Here is a 21,366-nt window from a genome sequence, read left to right as displayed (position 1 = left end):
GATTAAATAAATTCTAGAATTGTTGTATAATTCATAAGAGCAAAGAAAAGTGTCTTCATGGAAGACAACAATTTCTATCAATATGACATAGATCCTCAGCCACAAAAGATAATGAAGCCATATTTGAATCCCATCTTTCTAGAGTAGGCTATACTGATACACAGAGACTAGTGCCAGCTCTATATCCATCCCCAAACCCCCAGTCATTTGTCCTCCTACTTATCCTTTTTCACAACTCCTCCCACTTGCTATGTACAAATACCTACACATGAAAAGTGATTTTCCAATTTTACTTCAGAGTTTTAAATGTGTTTCTTCTTTTCTACTGCTACAGACTCACAGAATCAAAGCTCTGTCATCTATCAGAATTACATGAATATTAAAACAGAAGCCCAGCCTGATAGTGCAGGCCTGGAATCCTAGCAATCTGGAAGGCTGAGGTGGGAGGATGCCAAGTTCCAAGCCCAGCTCAGGCAGCTTAACAACTTAGAAGACTTTATGTCAAAATAAAAAGTAAAAATATGAACAGTCAGGGGATGTAGCTCAATGTGCAAGCCCTGGGTTCAATTCTGAGTAAAAAAAAAAAAAAAAAAATATATATATATATATATATATATATATATATATATGAATATTTCCCGTCCTTTCAATACATCTTTCAAATAATTCATTTCTTTTTCCAGTGTCTCATCCATAAAACATTTTATTCTTTGTAATTTTGTTGTTTCCTGCTCTTTATTTGATTATTATTATGAACGTTAATCACAGAATACACAGGGTCTAAATGTATGCTCCGGATGAAATTTATATTCTACATATTAACTGTGAAATTTTGCAGAAATTATTGAACTTTAATGAGCCTTATTCCCTCATTAATTCTTTCAATAATTATTAAATCTTTACTATTAGACAGGTAATTCAACATGCAGAATAAAGTAGTGAATGAATCAGGAAAAGTTCTTTTCAGGAAGTCTGCATTTTTGTGTGGAAACACTTCATTTGAAAATTCATACCCGAAAGTCAAGATACCTACATAGGCCTCATAGGATATTTGTATAAATGTCATAATAAATCCTAAATCCAACACCAAGTAGTTTATTTATAGAAGTCTAATTTACATCCTGAGTGTAAAGGAAAAAATGCTTTAAGGGAAGGACCTTAAATTACCACTAACCATGAGAACATTAGATGGAGAAGGGTGCCTGGAGGAAGAGCTCTGAGCCTTGCAAAAATTGAATATTTGTGCCCCTCAAAATTCCAGTGTTGAATCCAAATCCTTGATGTAATAGTTTTTGGAGATGAGGCTTTTGGGAAGTATTTATAGGATGATGCTGAAATACATTTTGTATGAGACAAAACCAGAAGAAGAGACATAAGGAAGCTGATTTCCCTTCTCTCTGCTCAGTGCCATGTGAGGATGAAATGAAGAGATCATCACCTGCAAACCAAAAAGCAGGCTGTCACTGTATATTCCATCTGTAGACACTTGATTGTGGACTTCCTAGCCTCCAGATCTGTAATAAATACACCTACAAAGAGTCTTCCAAACAAGGTTTCAAAATAATTGCTCTTAATCCTAACTTGGAATCAACATGCACATAAGGTATTCTCAAAAGAATCAAGTAGTTCCAACACCAAATTTCCCAGAGCGAGAAAAGGCATTCATTCCTCAGCACTGAGACAAGTAGAACTCTCATGAAATAAAAATTTTAAAAACTCATTGTCCAAAATTTAATTACCCTATGATAATAAGCTAATAATTGATTTGCATAACTTTTAAGACTATAACAAAAGTTTTATTAAAGTCATTATATAGCAAACTTATCACATTAATTAATTATATTCACCAGATTTTATATTTGCAAAAGCATATTACTGTCAATTACAAAAACAAAAGAATTTTTTTTAAATCTCTTATAGCTTTAAGACATATCTGAATAGTGTTTCTGAATAGAGTCAATTATTCACTTTCAGTGGAAAATATCTAACTATTTTTTCATGCTTTACAACTCTTAAAACAGTTAAAGAGGCATACATTGTGATTTCAGTATACAGAATGTGTGCTATTGTGGGCTGAAGCAATCAAATAAAAAGACTTGCGTCAGCTACCTTCCTTGGGACTTAATCTCTGGTCATGGCCTTCTCTTACCACTTTCACTGTTTATCAAATACTTCACTCTGCCAATGGCTGTCTAAAAGAACATGGCTTCAATCACTTCTTCAGTTAAGCACACCAGCAAACAACAAAAAATTAAACAGTGATAGCTAAGTGAAGATAGTATTGTGTTTGCATTAATGCTATCTTAACTCTTAAGGATTTAGAATATTAATTTCATTTGATAAATCAAATCACCCAGCACAGTGGTAAAGATTTGCTCTTTTAGGTTAAAGAACAAATCATTTTGTGTATGCAAATTACAGTTTTTAAAAGAAATTGTTATATTAGTAGATTCCCTGAGATAATTAAATAATGCAAAAATATTTGTCTTTAGAATTTATCTCCACAATTTACAGTTATAGATGGAGATGATGAAGTTGTGCCTAATAAAATGTTTCCCCCAATAAAAACCCAAATATCCACAATACATACTACTAAAAATAAAAATATATACATTTGTTGCCATACACTCAAAACAAGAAGATAACAAAGATTATACATAACATTACTCAACTCTCCCTCTTTTCCCCAAAGTCATAAAACTGAGTCTAAATGATCCTTAGACTTTGCATTAATTTGCAAAAATTACCCTTCCTGACTACTTAGAAATAAACAAGGCTTTTAAACATGTGACTACTGAGAATGTTTGTCTCTGACTAAAGCATATGATACAAAGTACCAAGTTGAATTAAACAATGATTCTAATCTTAGAGCTTAGTGGACATTACAAAACACTGCATCACCACTCACCCCAACCGCTAGCCACAACAGGTGAAATGAAGCATGATACAGGAAGTTGAAAATCTGAAAATAAAAATTAAGCACAATTCCTCTTAGTCTTTATGTAATCAACAAGCCCCTCCCTCCTGTTACATACTTTCCTGAAAAAAAGACACTCTCAAATCTAACTCAGATGGGAAGACAGATCTCAGAAAAGAAAAAATAGGATCAAACAATTTGCTTTCCACAATATCAGAAAAATAGATGTTAGTATCCACACACTTACATAAATATGATTCTGGGAAACAGAAAAACAAAGGTTAAACAGTGAAAAAAGATTGAGGGAGAAAATAAAGCATGCAAAGCACAAATAAAAATAAAATTTCCAGAGAATAGAAACAAATCCTCTAAAAATTCATCGCACTGAAGAAAACTGTAATGAAAATACACATTTAATTTAAAAAATAATAAAAAATGGAGAGAAACTAGACCTTGAGATAAAGAAATTTGAAGACAAATTAAAAACATGCTAGAGATAATAAATTATGAAAATTGCAAGGAACAGATTATAGCTTGCTAAAAATAATAAATTAACTGATATATATGAAATTATATAAGCACAGTAAATTTAGAAAGAAAAAAATCACTGGTCATCATACATTTGATAAGACATTTTTCTTTCTTTTTCACATTACCATATAATGTTTCTTACTCAAGGGAGATTTTTGCATTGAAAAGTTTTATAAATATTTATTTACACATAATAGCCATAAATAAATATACTTCTATAAGTGTGTAAGTTTCAGCATATACATATATGCATTAAACCATGACCACAATTAAAATAATAAATATATACATTACACTTAGAAGGTTTTTCATGTCTGCAATCTCACCTTTGTCATCCTAGCTATAACTGTTCTATCCCTACACAGTTTTCTTTTTGTTCATTAAAGACGAGCCTGTGTCTTCTAGCTCTGACTACAAATATAAATCATACGTTGTGCATCTCTGTTGTCTTAATTCATTTATTATAATTAATTTGAAATATATCCCCATTTGTGTGTTCATACCTCATTTATTTTGTTGCAGAATAGTATTCTATTTTTTTTCAGGTTTTTTACCTTTTTTTCAGGTTTTTTACTTTTTTTAAAAAATAGTATTCTATTTTATGAATATAGAACCTTTTATGTGTGTTTTCATCTGTTGATGGATGTTGAGATTGTTTCCTGATTTTGTCTATTACAAATAAGGCTGATAGTAACATTCACATATAACCCTTTATATGGACACGTTTCCATTTCTATTCATAAATAGTTGAATCGAATGGATATATCATATGACAGATGTACACTAACCTTTTTAAGAAACTGCCAAACTGTTTTCCAAATGGATGTACCATTTTATATTCCCACAGCATGAGAGAATTCCAGTTCTTGCCACATTTTATATAGGCAGTCTTTCTTAATTTAAGTAGTGTAGTGCTGTCATGCTGCAGTTAGAATTTGAACTTCTTTAATGATTAATGATGCTAAGTATCTTTCGTGTATTTTTTATCAATATGTCTTCTGTAATAAACTGCCTGTTCAAATATTTTCCCCATTTTTGGTGTTTGTATTACATGTTATGAGGCCAGGTGTAATGCTGCACACCTGTAATTCCAGTGCTAAAGAGGCTGAGGCAGAAGGATTGCAGTGAGTTCTAGGCCAGCCTTGGCTACATCGTGAGTGCAAGGCCAGGCTGAATTACATAGTAAGAATTTGTCTCAAAAATACCTCCCCAAATAATAATTATTATTCATACATTATGGATATATTTCTTTACTATAAATGGTTTTGAGATACCTTTTTTGAGATATCTTTTCCCAAATTTTATCTTCTTCTCATTCACTAAACAATATCACTCATAACGTTGAATGAAGTTCAATTTATCAATTTATTTGGTTTCATGATTTTGATGTTCTCTCACAGTAATGGTTGCCTACTCCATCATCACAAAGATTTTCTTACTTTTTCTTCCATAACTTCTGTATTTTTTAGTTTTATATTTCGGTTTATAATCCAACTTAATTTAAGTTAAATTTAGTACTGTATATTTTATTTTGTATACATACATCCAATTTTTTAGTACTATTGGCTGAAGAAAGCACTATTTCTCCATTGAATTACCTGTGCATCTTTGACAAAAATTAGCCATCCCTCTATGTAATTCTATATTTGAACTTAATAATCATTTCTTCCACTGAATCATCATTAACCAGTACCTATTTTTCTATCATTAAGCAACGACTGAAAGATTTGGAATTATAAATGTATATAAAGTCTTGATATCAAGTTGTTATTTTTAAAATCATTTTGGTTATTCTATGTTCTTTCCATTTTGGATAACTTAGAATATGTTTGCAAAATATTTTACTATGATTGTATTTAAAATTAATTTGAATCTATGCCCTATAAAATCGGCTATTAGTCTTTCATAGATATTCTGTATCAAGTTTAAGAAATTGTGTTCTCTTTAAGTTTTCTGAGAGTTTTACCAGCTGTAGACTTGGGATTACATTAAATACTTTTTATGTGTCTATTTTAGTGATAATATATTTCCCTTTTCAGTTTGTTGACATGGTTTTTTTATACTCATCATTTTTTGAGTATAACACTGATCTTCAGTTCCCGAGACAGACCCTCAAATGTTTAGGCTGACTTATATTTTTACGTATATTCTACTGGGTTACTTGTTATGTTTTTGTCAAGAATTATTAAACGTATATCCATGAAATACATTACTTTGTAGTTTCCATAGTTTATCATGTCTTTGTCTGATTTTGAGTTGAGGTAATATTTCCTCTATACAATATATTTACAAGAATTTACTTATCTTAAATTCTCTGAAAAGTTTTGTTTAGGTACTATTTATTCTTTAAATTTTTATAAAAATTTAAGCACAGAGTTATCTGAAGCCTAGAGTTTCCGTTGTGAGAAAGATGGAAAAACAAATTCAATTTAAAAGATACAGTGTTTTTCAGTCTATTTAAAGAAACTTTTATCAATTGAATGAGATTTGGAATTTGTGTCTTTCAAGAAATTTGTCCACTTTCATTAGAGTTAGGTTTACTCCCATAAAGTTATTCAGCTTTATTTACTGCCAGGCACAATGGCGCACAACTACAATCCCAGTACTCCAGAGGCTGAGGCAGAAGATCACCAGGAATTTAAGGCCAGCCTGGGTCACATCGTGAGTTCAAGGACAGTCTGAACTACATAGTGAGATTCTGTCTCAGAAAGGAAAAAAACCCACTTTTTTACTATCCTTTGAAAATAGCTTGTGGAATTTGTACTGGTGGTTCTCTTGTTCCTAATATTGGCAATTTGTGCCTTCTTTTGTTCTTTTGTAGTTTGACCTAGCTAGAAATTTATTATATCTATAAATTGTTTCATAGTACTGCTTTTAGTTATGTTGACTTTCTCTATTGTTTTTATTATTTGTTTATTTCACTCATTTCTGCCCTTGTTTTTATGCTTTTTCTCTAATTTGAATTCAATTTTTTCTTTTAATTTCTTTCTTTTTTTTTTTAAGCAGAGAACAGAGAGCTGAAAGTCTTTTTCTTTTCCAGTATACACTTTTAGTGGTTAAAATTTCCTTTTAATTACTGCATTAGTGCCATGAGTTTCGATGTGTGGTGCCTGTATTTTCACCCTGTTAAAAATGCTTTTCTTTGTTCTTTGAAATATTTATGAGGATGAAGTTTTTTATTTAGCTTTCAAATAGTTCTGGATTTCTCAGATATTTTTCTGTTATTGACATAATTTCATACACTTTAAACAGGAGATACATTTTGTATGATTAGATTCCTTTTACATTTATGACACTCATTTTATGGCTCAGAATATAACTATCTTTTTAAATGGTCTCTACTTATTTGACTACAATGTATGTCTATCTATAGGTAAAATCACATAGACAAAACAATAATGTCAAATTATTGACTCCCACGTTTTCAATGGTATCTGATAGGATATATAAGCAGAGAATTTATATATATATATGAAAAATTAAGTCAGATAAAAAGATGTACAAAAAGGCACTTGTGAATTAGTTTATCTAATGTTCAATCCAAAGTACTTTTTTGAAAACACGAAGTTTTGCAGTGATTAATAATATAAATAATATAACATATGGAAATATTTAACAGTATATTCCACTTTAATATTTACTGAAACATGGAAATGACAGAAAGATAATATAGTTGTTAATATAGAATAAATAATAATTTTATAACTGCTGAACTTTGTGTGAAGGATATGTGAATAAGTGCATAGAGTTGAATTACAAAATGGCCCTATTATTTTTCAGATAACTAATTACAGAAAATCATATATTGTATAATATTTGCAAGATAAAAATAACATGGATCTTTGTCAAAAATTTTTATTGTATGTAAATTTTATAAAGAGAATTGTGTGTTTGATTTATTATGAAAACACAAGTAATAGTAAAATTAGCATGGTAATTGCAAATAATCTTGTTTCTCAATGATAAATCTCAATGTGTCTTAGATTGGATTTTTCATTCTTTCCTCCTCTCCTTTGTACTATTACTTGAGTTATGTCAGTAGTATCTTTTTAGATAACAAGGAAATAAAAATTAGTTATATAATAATAATTTTCAAAATAAAGTACAGTAGCATAAACCCCTGTAAAGGCCAAAACAAATTATTTTAGGTAGCTTTTTTACTTGGAGTTATTTTCAACTATGGAAAGATTCGAATCTCAAAGTCTCAATGATGAAATGATTTTTGTTTATTAATTTCCTCTTCCTTATAAACAGTGACCAAAATTTTATTCCAAAAAGGAGGCTGATAGCTCCCTGGAGATTGCATATTGAAGAATAAAAGTTACCATTAAATAACATTTTCTTGAATGCAAAAGTATATTTGAGAATATAAGAGTTACCATGGGTACAGTATTTACAAAAAGAATATGATAGCTCTCTGGAGATTACTTTCATGGAAATAAACATAGTTATTAAGCAACATTTTCTTGAATGTTTAGGAATTTTTGAGAACAGAATAAGAATTACCATGGGTACACTATTTGATATGCATCCAACAGATCTTTAAAGTAGAATCTAATAATCAACAAAGAACCTTTAAATATTATTTAGAACTTCTGATTTCAATCCTGACTTGTTAAAGAAGTTGGAAGTATTCACTCCTGTCTTTATGAAATCAAACTGAACAAAGTGAAATATATCACTTCATCTGTACCCATCAATAAAAGGAAGTGGCAAAGGAAGTGACATCCCCAATTCAGGAGAGTCTAGAGAATAGTGAAAATGATCTTAAAGATCAGTTTATTTAGAGCAAATAAAAACTGATTAAAACACTTAAATTGTAATTTTGACAAATTACTGGGGGTGTATGTATAATAGTATGACAGTAAGAAATCCCATAGGGCTGCAAACTTAAGGAGATACCTGTAATATCATGTATTTTAATCCCAAGAACCCCAAAGAAAGCTTTCTTTGTTTCTCAAATGGGGGAGAAAAAGTGTCCAATTTGAAATAGACTTAGCATATTCTACATAACACACATAAGCCTACTTTTCAGTGTAACATACATGTTCAGAGTCCTACACATATAAAAGTTGGGTACCTCCCTCACTAGCATCCTGCAGCCTATCCAGCTTATCTAATGGAGAGGAGGGAACAAAACCAAAAAAAAAAAAAAAAAAAAAAATCTATGGAGGCCATAAACCCAAGATGCAGGTGGTGCATTACAGCCAAAAAGAGCTGCAACAAACAGACTCTCTGAGGAAGAATTTATAGGATGCTTCAAAGTCAAGAAGGGAGTTAGTAAGGAGCTGAAGCTATAGCTCAGTAGTAGAATGCTTGGGCTGGGGATTTAGCTCAGTGGTTCTGCCCCTTGCCTCACAAGCACAACGACCTGAGTTCAATCCCTGGTACCAAAAAAAAAAAAAGAGTAGTAGAATGCTTGCCTAGTATGTGGAAGGCATTGGGTTTGATCCTTAGCACCCAAATAACAACAATCATAACAACACTAGAGGAATTTGAAAACTCAGCCATCTTTACCTACAGAAAACATTAAACACATATAGACTCCTAGCCATGATAACATAAAATCTCATGTTAAAGGCCTAGTGACCTCAGTTTTTATTACCCCAGGGATCACAATGGAGAATTTTCCAAAATTTATCACAGAGCCCAAACTACACACCCAAAAAGTTTGGAGAATACTACACAGAATAAATACTAAAGAATCTAAACCCAGGAAAAATATATCCAAACTAACAAAGACATGGACAAGAAAAAAAATCTTAAATTAACTAGGAAGAATGAAAATGCTTTGGAAAGTATATAATAAAGTAACAATAGCAATGTGATGGGTTATATAATGTGTAGGTAATTGAAATGAATGAAGGAAAAATTTTAAGACACAAGAAGTGTAAAGTACCTGCACTGTACAGTATGGCAGCATAGTAACTGAAAACAAACTTCAATTACTTACAAATGTATATTTTGAATTCTAGAAAAACTACAAAAATATTTAAGCAGCAACATAATTGATATGCTGAGAAGAGAACAAATAGAATTGTCTTATATGCTTAAGTAATACCAGAGGGGAAAGAAAAAAAAGCATAAGAAAAGACAAAGAATCATAGGATCCAGGAAAGACGTACAAAAGGACTGTGTTCTCTTCTGCTATGCATTAGAAGAGCAGAGGCCCCCAGTGCCAACAGCTGAGCCTTTCAAGCTACCGTACCACTGCCCCCAGCACAGAGGAGCAGAGCTCTGCCCAGTGCCGTGCCGAGGAGGTGAGCCACACAGGCGGAAGCAGTACCCCACCCACACCCCATTGAAATGAGAAGACATCTAAACAAGTCTCAAAGCCAGACTTCCAGATCACCTACAGCAACCCCAAAGGGAAATGAGATGGAACACTCTGATACGCAACAACCTGGACTCCATGAACTGGGAACAATAGAGGATCTGGAAAAAATGAAACCAGAAATAATTTCTCAGATAACAGCAGAGATTGTGCTCGTAGTGCAAAACATGATTAATAAATTTAAAGAGGAGCTCAGGAACATGATGGAATCCCAACATAGGAAACAAATGGAATCCATAAAACAGATGCAAACAGATATCCAGGACATTAAAAACTCCACTGAAAGTATACACAGCAGAATGAGCCAATGTGAGGACAGAATTTCAGACACAGAAAATAAGATTGCAATTAGTGACCAGGAAAAGAAAAATTGCTTCAAAATTGTAAGGAACCATGAGAAATCAATCCAGCAGCTACTAGACCATGCAAAGAAGAACATCATAAGACTGATTAGAGTCAAAGAAGAAATAGGAGAGAGTGCACATGACATAAAAAACTGTTCACAGAAGTGATGGCAGAAAACTTCCCAAGCAGGGGGAAGGAACTTGACATACAGATAAGGGAGGCATATAGGACTCCAACTAGCCTTGATCAAAGAATAATCTACACATAGGCATACAATTGTTAAGATTCCAGAAACTGAACAGAAGAACAAAGTTCTACAAACAGACAAAAGAAATAAATCACATACAAAGGAAAGCCCATCAGAATCACAGCAGACTTCTCAGTGCAAACCCTCAAGGCAAGAAGAGTTTGGAGTGATGTATTCCAAGTCCTGTTTTCCTACAGGAAAACAGCCTCCAACCCAGATTGATGTACCCTGAAAAACTGTCTTTCAAAAATGATGGAGAAATAAGACACTTTCATGACAAACAGCACTTTAGGAACTTCATGAATACCAAACCAGTACTAGTTTTAGACACTATCCTAGGAAAAGACAATGCAGATCACAACCACAGGAAGCCTAGCAGAATGAATTCATCAAGAGCAACAAGAAATTAAGTGTAAAGAGGAAAAATCCAACAAAAAGAAAAAGTCATGACAATGATAAGTCAATACGACTCAGTTATAACCATCAAAGTTAATGGTCTCAACTCACCAATCAAAAGAAATAGACTGGCAGAATGGGTCAAGAAGCAAGATCCAACACGATGCTGCATACAAGAAACACACAATTCAAAAAGAAACTCAGAGACTAAAAGTGAAAGGGTGGAAAACATACTCCATGTGACAGGAACCCAGAAAAAAAGTAGGAGTAGCTATCCTCTTTGCAGATCAAGTGAATTTCAAAACAAGACTGATTAAGAGAGACAAAGGTTACTGCATCCTTGTAAAGGGAACAATCCAAGAGAAAGAGATGACAATCATAAATACATATGCACCAAATTCTAATGTACCCAATGATGTAAAGCAAATACTAAAGGACATGAGAAAAAGCACTAATACAATAGTAGTAGGGGACCTCAATACCCTACTGTCAAAAATAGATAGATCAACCAGACAAAAAATAAGCTACAAAATACTAGAACTCAATCAAACTCTTGAACAAATGAACCTAACAGGTGTTTACAGAGTGTTCCACCACACAAAATCAGAATACACATTCCTTTCAGCTGCACATGGGTCATTCTCCAAAATAAACCATGTACTTGCTCATACGACATGTTTAAGTAAGTGCAAAGGAATTGAAGCTATGCCCTGAATATTATAAGACATAGCACGATGAAATTGGAGATCAATAGCAAAAGAAACTGCAAAAATTTCATAAACACATGGAAATTGAACAACACACTTCTGAAGAACCAATGGATCACAGAGAAAATTAAAGAAGAAATCAGACAGTTCCTACAATTAAATGACAATGACAAAACAACATATGAGAATCTATGGGACACAATGAAAGCGGTCTTATGAGGGAAATTCATAGCAGTGAATGCTCATATTAGGAAAACAGAGTGAGCCCAATTAAACAACATGATGCTGAAGCTCAAGCTTCTAGAAAAAGAAGAGCAGAACAAACCCAAAGCTCATACAAGGGAAGAAATTATAAAGATCAGAGTAGAAATCAATTCAATGGAGACTAAGAAAAATACAAAAAATCAATGAAGCCAAGAGTTGGTTATTCAAAAGAACTAACAAAATTGACAAACCCTTAGCCAACCTTATCAGTAAAAGGAAAGAAAAGGCCAAAATCCATGCTATTAGGAATGAAAAGGATGAAATTACAATGGACCCAGAAAAAATCCAGAAGATCATCAATACCTATTTCTAGAACCTATAAACCAATAAGACAGAAAACACAGAAGATATGGACAGATTTCTAGATATGTATGAATTACCAAGTTTAACAAAGATGATGTAAAATTTCCAAACAACACAATATCAATCAATTAAATTGAAAACATAATAAAAACCTTACCAACTAAGAAAAGCCTGGGTCCTGATGGCTTCACTGCTGAATTCTACAAGACATTTAGAGAGGAACTACGGCCACTACTGTTTAAACTCTTCAATGAAATTGAAAGGGAAGCAATACTCCCAAATTCATTCCTGGAAGTAACCATCACCTTGATCTGAAAAGCAGAGAAAACACAATCAAAAAAGAGAACTATAGGCCAATCTCACTGATGAACATAGATGCAAACATCCTTAATAGGGTACTGCAAAACAGAATACAGGGGGTCATCAAGAAGATCATACAACCTTACCAAGTGGGATTCATCCCAGGGATGCAGGGATGGTCCAACATATACAAATCAATCAATGTAATATACTATATCCATAGAGTCAAGGATAAAAAACATATGATCATCTCAATAGATACAGAAAAAGCATTTGACAAAATCCAACATGCATTTATGATAAAAACCTATAAAAAAATTGTAATAGACACTCTGTACCTCAATCTGATGAAAGCCATCTATGAAAAGCCAACAGCCAATATCATACTAAATGGTCAAAAACTGAAATCCTTCACACTAAAATCAGGAACAAGACAAGGATGTCCACTATCACCACTCTTGTTCAGTATAGTTTTGGAAACATTAGCCACAGCAATTAGACGAGAGAAAGAAATAAAAGGAATAAAGGTAGGAAATGAAGAAGTCAAACTGTCATTATTTGCAAATAACATGATACTCTACATAAAAGACCCCAAGAACTCCACCAAAAGTCTTCTAGACTTAATAACCAAATTCAATAAAGTAGCTGTATACAAGGTCAACACACAGAAATCAATAACTTTCCTCTACACAAATGACAGACTCACTGAGAGAGAAATAGGGCAAACAATTCCTTTCAAAATAGCATCCAAAAAACTGAAATACCTAGGAATCCATCTAACAAAAGAAATCAAAGACCTCTTCTCTGAAAACTGTAGCACTCTGAAAAGAGAGATTGAAGAGGATATCAGAAAATGGAAAGACATCCCTTGCTTCTGGGTAGGAAGGATCAACATAGTGAAAATAGCCATACTTCCAAAATTGCTATATAGATTCAATGCAATCTCAATTGAAATTCAGCAGCATACCTCACAGACCTTGAGAAAACAATCCAAAAATTCATTTGGAACAAGAGGAGACCTAGAAAAGCAAAAGCAATTCTAGCCAACAGAGACATGGCAAGGGATATCACAACCCCTAACTTGAAACTATACTACAAGCTACTGTAATCAAAACAGCATGGTACTGGCAAATAAACAGACCTGAGGACCAGTGGAACAGATTAGAAGATGCAGAAACAACTCCAGACACACTTCAGCCACCTCATCTTTGACAAAGGAGCCAAACACCCTCACTGAAAGAAAGATAGCCTCTTTAATAAATGGTGCTGGAAAAAATTGGGTTTCAACTTGCCAAAGATTAAAACTAGACCTATATCTCTCTCCATGCGCTAAACTAAAATCAAAATGGATTAAAGATCTAAATATGAAATAGAAACGCTGAACCAGCTGAAACAGAGGCTAGGTAGAACTCTTGAAGACATTGTTGTAGGAAAAGATTTTATTAACAAAACCTCAGTTGCCCGTGAACTAGCACAAACAATCAACAAGTGGGATCTCTTCTTATTAAAAAGCTCCTGCACAGCAAGAGAAACCATCAACAGTGTAAAGAGACAATCCACAATGTGGGAAAAATTTTTCACCTGGTGTTCCTCAGACAATGCTCTACTATCTAGAACCTGTAAATAACTTAAAAAGATCAGACCTCTCAAATTTAAAGACCCAATCCGAAAATGGGCATCTGAAATGAACAGACATTTCTCACACAAAGAAGTAGAAATAGCAAATAAATACATGAAAAAATGTTCGACATCACTGGTCATTTGAGAGATGCAAATGAAAACACTGAGATTCCACCTCACCCCAGAAAGAATGGCTGCTATCATGAAATCAACCAATAACAAATTCTCCCGGGGCTGTGGGGAACACTGCTCCACTGCTGGTGGGAGTGTAGACTGTTGCAACCACTGTGGAAACCAGTGTGGAGATACCTGCAAGAACTAGGATCGGAAGTCCCATTGGACCCAGCTATTCCCCTGCTGGGGATCTTCCCCAAAGAATTAAAAGAATTACACTACAGTGCTATATGTGCACCCATATACATAGCAACACAATTTGTGATAGCTAAAACTTGGAAGCAGCCCAAATGCTCATCAACTGGAGACTGGATAAAGAAAACGTGGTTTTTTTTAATAAAATGGAGTACTACTCAGCCATAAAAAATGGGGAATTGGAGACATTTATAGCTAAATGGATGCACATTGAGGCAATACTCTTATGTGAAATAAGTAGGACACATGTGTAAATACCAGATAGCTTCTCTAGTGTGAGAAACTGAAAGTGTAAATAAGGACTAAAAGGTATAATAAGTAATGAGAAATAGGAAGAAAAGGGGCAAAGGGGAAGGGGAAGTGGGAGGGGTAGGGGAAAGGAAAGAAGGGAATGAATTAATATGAGGAAATGGAAAAATGGAAACAAAGTCTTTGTAAATAGGGAGGGATGGAGGGGTTGAAGGGAGGGCAGAAGAAGGGGAAAAATAAGAACCAAGAGAGATTATGTAAAGGTGCATATCTCCAATGATGAATGTCATTATATTGTATATAATGTATCAATAAAATTAATTATAAAAAAGAATCATAGGATCAATGTAACACATTGAAAAATGGTTATAAGCAGGGTAAACACTAATCCAACTAAGTCCATAATTGCTTTAAATAAAATAATCTAAATAAGACAATTAGAGAAATTGATCTTCAGGGTGAAAAAATATTACATGCCCCAACTGTATGCTCTATTCATTTAAAAGAGCTTATTTTAAATATAAAGGCAGTTGTGTTAAAGGAAAGGAGAAAGATATGCATGTCAACAATAATCAAAACCAAATAGCAGTAGTAATATTAATTTCTGTCAAAACAGACTTCAGGAGGAAAATGGAAAATAATGAAGGATAAAGGGAAATTTATTATAATGCTAATGTTGTAAAATTTTAATGAAGACACAATACTCCTTAACATATATTTATTATACGAGGATATCAAACATGTGAAGAAAACACTAATAGGACTCTAAAGGGAAGCCTAAAAAAAAAAAAAAAACTCTAAAAAGAAGTAGTAAAATCCCCTAGAATTTGGATTCTTCAGCTTGCCTCCTTTAGTAATTGCCATATTGAGCATACAGAAAAGAAGTACAGATATAGTTGATCTGAAGAATGCTATCCAAACAAGGTAGTCTAAGAGAATGTGATCCAACTTAGAAGTCAAAAATTATGGAGTAGAATGGGAATTCCAGAATCACAGGGAAGATGGTTTTCCCAGAAACATAGCTATTAAGCAGTCATAATTAGCAAAGATGATATTCAAAGACTCTAGAGAGTGACTAAATAATTTACCCAAAAAATTAGAAATATTAATTCAACAAATTTAATGGGCATTTGTTAAGAACCATGACAGACAATGGCATGTAAACTAGATATTGATTCAATCTCCTCTATGTTTGAAGGGATGCAGAATTCATTGTTCTCCCCAGCCTTCCTCAATATAGGGAGGATCTGAGCAAACAAGCTGTTGAAGATTGTGGTGCTCCATTTTCACATAGCTCTATTTCAAAAGAGCATCCATGGTGGTCTCAGTAGTCAAGTGACAGCTCCTGTTTCCCCAGCTACTTAGAGTGGCTTACTCCTGTAGATTCAGGGGTAGATATCCTCCCAATCTGAACTAAGAACAATGCATTCTACACCGTAGGAGGAGCTGGAAAGCACTACCAGTTTTAAATACTGCCTCACAGCTCCTTCCCCAAAGGGAAGATCTGAGTATGACACTCGGTGAATAACCAAGTAGAGCTCCTGCTCCAGAGCTAAGAGCTTCTACCTAAGGGAAGATCAAAGAGTTTTCAAAACTTGCAACTCTGTACCCTGATTAAGGGGATTGACTTTAATGGGATCAGGGTATGAGCAATTTGCTTGAAGTTTTCAACAAATAACTGTGAGTCATGAAGGAACTAAAAAGTTTGACCCGTATATGAAGGAGAAATCAGACAACAGAAATTGCTTTTGAGAGTGTAAACTCAGCAAACTTCAAAACATAGCCATGTTAAAACAAAACAGTGTATGATAGCGACCTTTCATCAAATAGAAAAAAAAATAAATTAAAATTATTTTTAAAATAAAACTAATTAACCCAGTAAAAATAGAGAAAAAGATTCTTTCTCCAAAGGAGACATGTACGTGTCCAATATTTATATGAAATGATGCTGAATGCATGAATATTAGTAACAACCTGATAATAATCAAAAGGAGAAGCAACATCAACATCTAACAATTGGTAAATGGATAAATAAAAGGTAATACATAAATGCAATGGAATATTATTCAATGATAAAAAGACATGAAATAAAGATGCATATTACAGCACAGTAGAGTCATGGAAGCATTACACTAAATGAAAGATGTCCCTTAACAAGACCACATAATGTTCAGAATAAGCCTATTGTCTTAGTCACTTTTTCATTATGGAGACACAATACCTGACATACACAAATAAAAGGATCTGATTCATGCATTTCATTCTAATCATTTCTTCCTTCAGGATACCAAGATCTCTCTTTGTATTAAATTCGGTCTTCTTCACTTAGGCACAGCAGTTATGTTTCCTGTCATCATTACTGTCTTGATACCCACTACTCAGAGATGTATTACTAGAAGTTTTTTTGGGGGGGGGGTTGTTGTTTGGTTTTTTTTGGTACCAGGGATCAAACTTGGGTCCTTGAGCTTGCACAGCAGGCAGCAAAACCACTGAGCTAAATCCCCGGCCAGATGTACTATTTTAATGCTAGAGTATTGTATGAAAGTATCTCTCAGATTATACTAGCTAGCAATTTCTTGTAAGCATAATTTGCAGTGATGCTTAAAACATCTCAAGAAATTGTACATCAAACTTGGTATGATATAGGTTTGTTAAAGGTAAATATAGCCTCTTCCTTAATCTGAAATTCTTGAATTGGTTTGGGCTATACAGAATAGTCACGTGATCTTCTGAACTATCAAGTGACAGGTACACTTCGGGAAACTGCTTTTATTATACTTCACTTCATAACTTGGCAAGTAACTGAGTATTCTTATGCACATGTGTTTTATACCAATAATTATACATAATATTTAAAGAACAAAGAATCTTGAAAGCTTAAGTTTAATGTATTACCGATGCTCCATCAATAGACAATTAAAACAAGAAGAAAAATTTAAATTTTTCCCAAACAGTGTTCGGAACAAACAGAAGAAAATTAACAAAATGACAAAAGTAAGTCTTTATCTATCAATGCTAGCTCTGACTGTCAGAGGACTAAATTCTACTAATTAAAATACAGAGACTATCTGAATGCATTAAAAGCAAACTTCAATGATGTGCTTTCTAAAAGTAACTCATTAGTAGAAAAAAATAAAGATTGAGACAGTGAGGCTAAAAAATAAAGATTGAAAATCAGATTAGATGAACATATAAGATTTCATGACTGATATCACAGAAATACAAAAAATGATTAACCATTATTATTTATTGACACATAGGAAAGCCTAAAAATGGATAGATTTCTCAATACTTATCACCTACTAAAATTTAGCCATGAGGATAGAAAAAACCTGAATGAGCAAATAACAAGTTATGAGATTGAATTAGTAGCAAAGTCTTTGATAAATAAAAGCCCAAGACCAGATGGCTTCATTATTAAGTTTTATCAGGCCTTTAAAGAAAAAGAAAAAGAAATCCCAATTCTTCACAAGCATTTCTAATGAACTTAAGGGGAGGGAACCCTTCCAAACTCATTCTATGAAGGTAGTATTATATTAATGCCAAAACTAGACAAAGACACCAAAAAACCTATAGAACAATATCCCTAAAAAATGTAGTTGAAATTTTTTCAGCAAAGTACTATCAAATTGAGTTCTAGAGATCCCAGAAGCTCCTCTCAGTACTGCAACTTTCCCTTTTAGCCTGAAAACTATGTCAAGATTTTTAGAGAAATGGATGAATGGATAGATAGGATAGTTAGACAGATAGATAGGTAGAGAGACAGGCAGATTTATTTGACGTAATACAAAAACCATTGTTAGAATTGGAGTTCAGGCAATATAAAACTGAGAATGTTTAGGTTCAGGAGTTGTGAATAACAAACCGTAGCAACTAGAATTTCTTCCTTGCACTATGTAGGTTATCCTGAAAGAAATTTTAAATAAACACTGACCTTGCTCCGATGAAACCTCCTCTTTGTTAGAAACATAAGAAGAACATTCATATAATAGAGAATAACATTCATTAGAATAAAGAGCTCCTACGTGGAGAATATAAACCACTTAGGGTATGAAAGCACTCATGAGATTGCATCTTAATAAATATTTTGGCAATATAAGCCTTAAGACTTGCTCAATAATCCATTAAACTGATTCATGTGCCATGGTTTCATAAGCCAATTTCTCATTCAGGGTACATATCTTGGCTTCTTCACATCAGGGTTTCTCAGCTTCATCACTACTGACATTTAGGACTAGATAAGCTTTGGTTATGTGAGAATGTCCTGTGCGTGGTAGAAAGTTTAGCACCCTTGACCTTTACTCACAAGATGCCAACAGCGCAGCCCCCACTATTTCTACGAGAAAATTTTCTCCAGCAATCGCTCAGTGTTTCATTGGGGGGGAAATCACTCTTGCTGAGAAAGCTCTGCTCCATTAAAATGCATTTTCATTGTTTTCTTGACTACAAAGGTAATAAGCATTTATTTAAAAATAGACAGCTATAATGTATAATGTAATGTGACAGGATGTATGAAAGAGATGTAACATGCTATAAAAATTCAGAAATAAAACATTATAGTTGAAGACATCAGAATAAACTTGGTGGAAGATGCAGCCTTTATGGTTCTCTGTAAAAGAAGGACAGAATTCTGATTCACCACACAAAGCATAGAAAAAAAAAGACATTCCAAAGACAGAAATGACCTAACATGGAAGAAGCACAGTATGTTGTGAGATTGAAAGGGAGTGAAATGACCTGGAAATCTAGATTAATGTCTTTTAGATGAGGAAAGAGGAAGTAGAAAAGCAGAGGAAGAAGGAGGAAAGAAAAGAATCATAAAGAAATGAGAACCTATTCTTATCAGGTACTGTGCTCTTAAATTTTACTCATATCTCCAGGTTAACAATTATAAGACCAAGACATATTGTCACCCAGCTACTAAATAGCAGAAATGGTTATACAGCTACTAAATAGCTAAGATAAAATGAAATCTGAGGGTTTACCCTGTTGCATTTAGACTATGCTATGCTACCTCTTAAATACCATATATACTATTAGTTACATTGAATTCAAATAAAACTAAAAGTCCTCTTACTTTTGCCATTTTTCTCAACTGAATCTACCAGTCTCAGAGAACTCTGAACATCCAATTGATTGTCCCCACCATGATGTAATACATTTTTACATACACATTTGCCTTTTTTCCTCAACCTATTCCAACAATATGGTGAGGTTCTGGACAGTTATAATATCTTCATCAACTCTTTGGCTTCAGTGTCTGGCAAGTGCCTCCAAAATATCCACTAATTAGATAAAACTGAAGATAGCATTTATACCTTCTCCCAAATTGTTGTCCATCTGCTTCTCATAAGATTATAAAAACTAAGGAAATGCCTTTATGTATTTCTTGGCATCATGTATGATCTTGGTGGATCCTGACTTGTTAGAGACCCACAAATGCACACACACACACACACACACAAAAAAAAAACATTAATAGCATGTTTCATGTGGTGTAAGGCTATTAAGTTTGCTTTAAATGTTGGGCTTAAAATTGGATTGATTTTTGTACTAATAGTGTAATTTCCAGGTATTTGTTTTCTTAACAAACAGTAGTTGAAATGACTGCTATTCAGCAGTAAGTTTAAAGCTAATTAGAGGAGTGTCTCACTAATGCACATTAATGAGTGGAGAGCTATTACTGATCAGAGTGTGAAAGTTCCAAGGATAGCATCATAAAATGCAGTTTGCTTAGTTCTGTAAATATATGTTGTTTACTTTATTTACAACAGCCCATAGAGTACTCAAGTGCATAATACACTGCTATATTAGGTGAAATAAAATCTTATTAACCAAAGTCCTCTATCTGCTATTAGACTTTTATTAAGGACTGAGATAAAACAACTCTTTTTGGGGTAGGAATTACAGTGTGTGCTGATGATTGCTGAAGTGAATGAGGATGAGACACGAGAAGAGACAGCCGTGGTTTCAAGGAAGGCCTGGGTGATCACTGCCCATTGTGCTTTAACCTTGCCTTTGCCATCCCCAGAGGTACTTCAGGTCACTTCACATAAGTGGATAACAGAACAGCCAAATGTCATGTAGAGAGTGTCACAGTGTGCAAAGATACAAAAGCCATTTTTGCACAATGGGTGCCTGAATATAGGTTTCATTTTTTGGACAGAAAGCAGCCTCAGAACCAGAGAGCCACGTATAACATTCCACAGTCAGGGCTAAGATTAAAAGACAGACATGGGGTCCCCTGCCTCTGCGGGGCTGGCAATGGCATAGACAGGCCAAGCAAGTCATGGTGGTGGACAGATCAGGCAAATGCTGGCATGACTGTCGATGTAAAGAAGATCTGAAAACTGGAGAAGGAGAGGAAAAAGCATATACTCCATATCTGTGGCCATGGAATGACCAAACACACACACACAGAAAAGATGAAATTCCAGTGGAGTAGTTATTTTACCAGAACAATTGATTTTCTTTGTTACTGGGAGTGGACTGATTAAATAAATTAGGTACTTTAGTTTTGAAAAGACATAAAAATGTTTTCAAATTTCTACACAAAACTCAATCAGAAACTTAAGGTGGACATACAATTAGAATATTGGCTCGACATATAATATACATATGTGAGTATTTCTTACATATATCAAAAACCAGCTGAATTGCTGAAAATCTAGCCTATCTAACAATGCATCCACAACCCTTCCCAGAAAACAGTGGCCTAGATGGCCAAGCTATGCACTGAATCACAAACTATGAAGGTGAGGCATCCTGAGATTAAGAGTTGATT

General features: G+C 33.7%; 1 long non-coding RNA gene across 1 annotated transcript; it reads right to left on the bottom strand.

Annotated features, from left to right (window-relative positions):
• Nucleotides 1-644: 644 nt before the first annotated feature.
• On the bottom strand, nt 645-18,669 carry LOC110349455 (uncharacterized). The gene is made up of 4 exons (XR_015442648.1): nt 18,517-18,669; nt 12,202-12,355; nt 2,909-2,962; nt 645-1,438 (listed from the first exon to the last, which is right to left on the bottom strand). It is a non-coding gene; the product is annotated as an uncharacterized LOC110349455 (long non-coding RNA).
• Nucleotides 18,670-21,366: the final 2,697 nt, after the last annotated feature.

The sequence above is a fragment of the Heterocephalus glaber genome, unplaced genomic scaffold (assembly GCF_053883595.1).
Source record: "Heterocephalus glaber isolate CG9 unplaced genomic scaffold, H.glaber_assembly_v1.0 deba00001550, whole genome shotgun sequence".
NCBI classification, from domain to species: Eukaryota; Metazoa; Chordata; class Mammalia; order Rodentia; family Bathyergidae; genus Heterocephalus; species Heterocephalus glaber.
The sequence above is the reverse complement of the archived record's forward strand: the minus strand, read 5'-3'. Positions and strand labels throughout refer to the sequence as shown.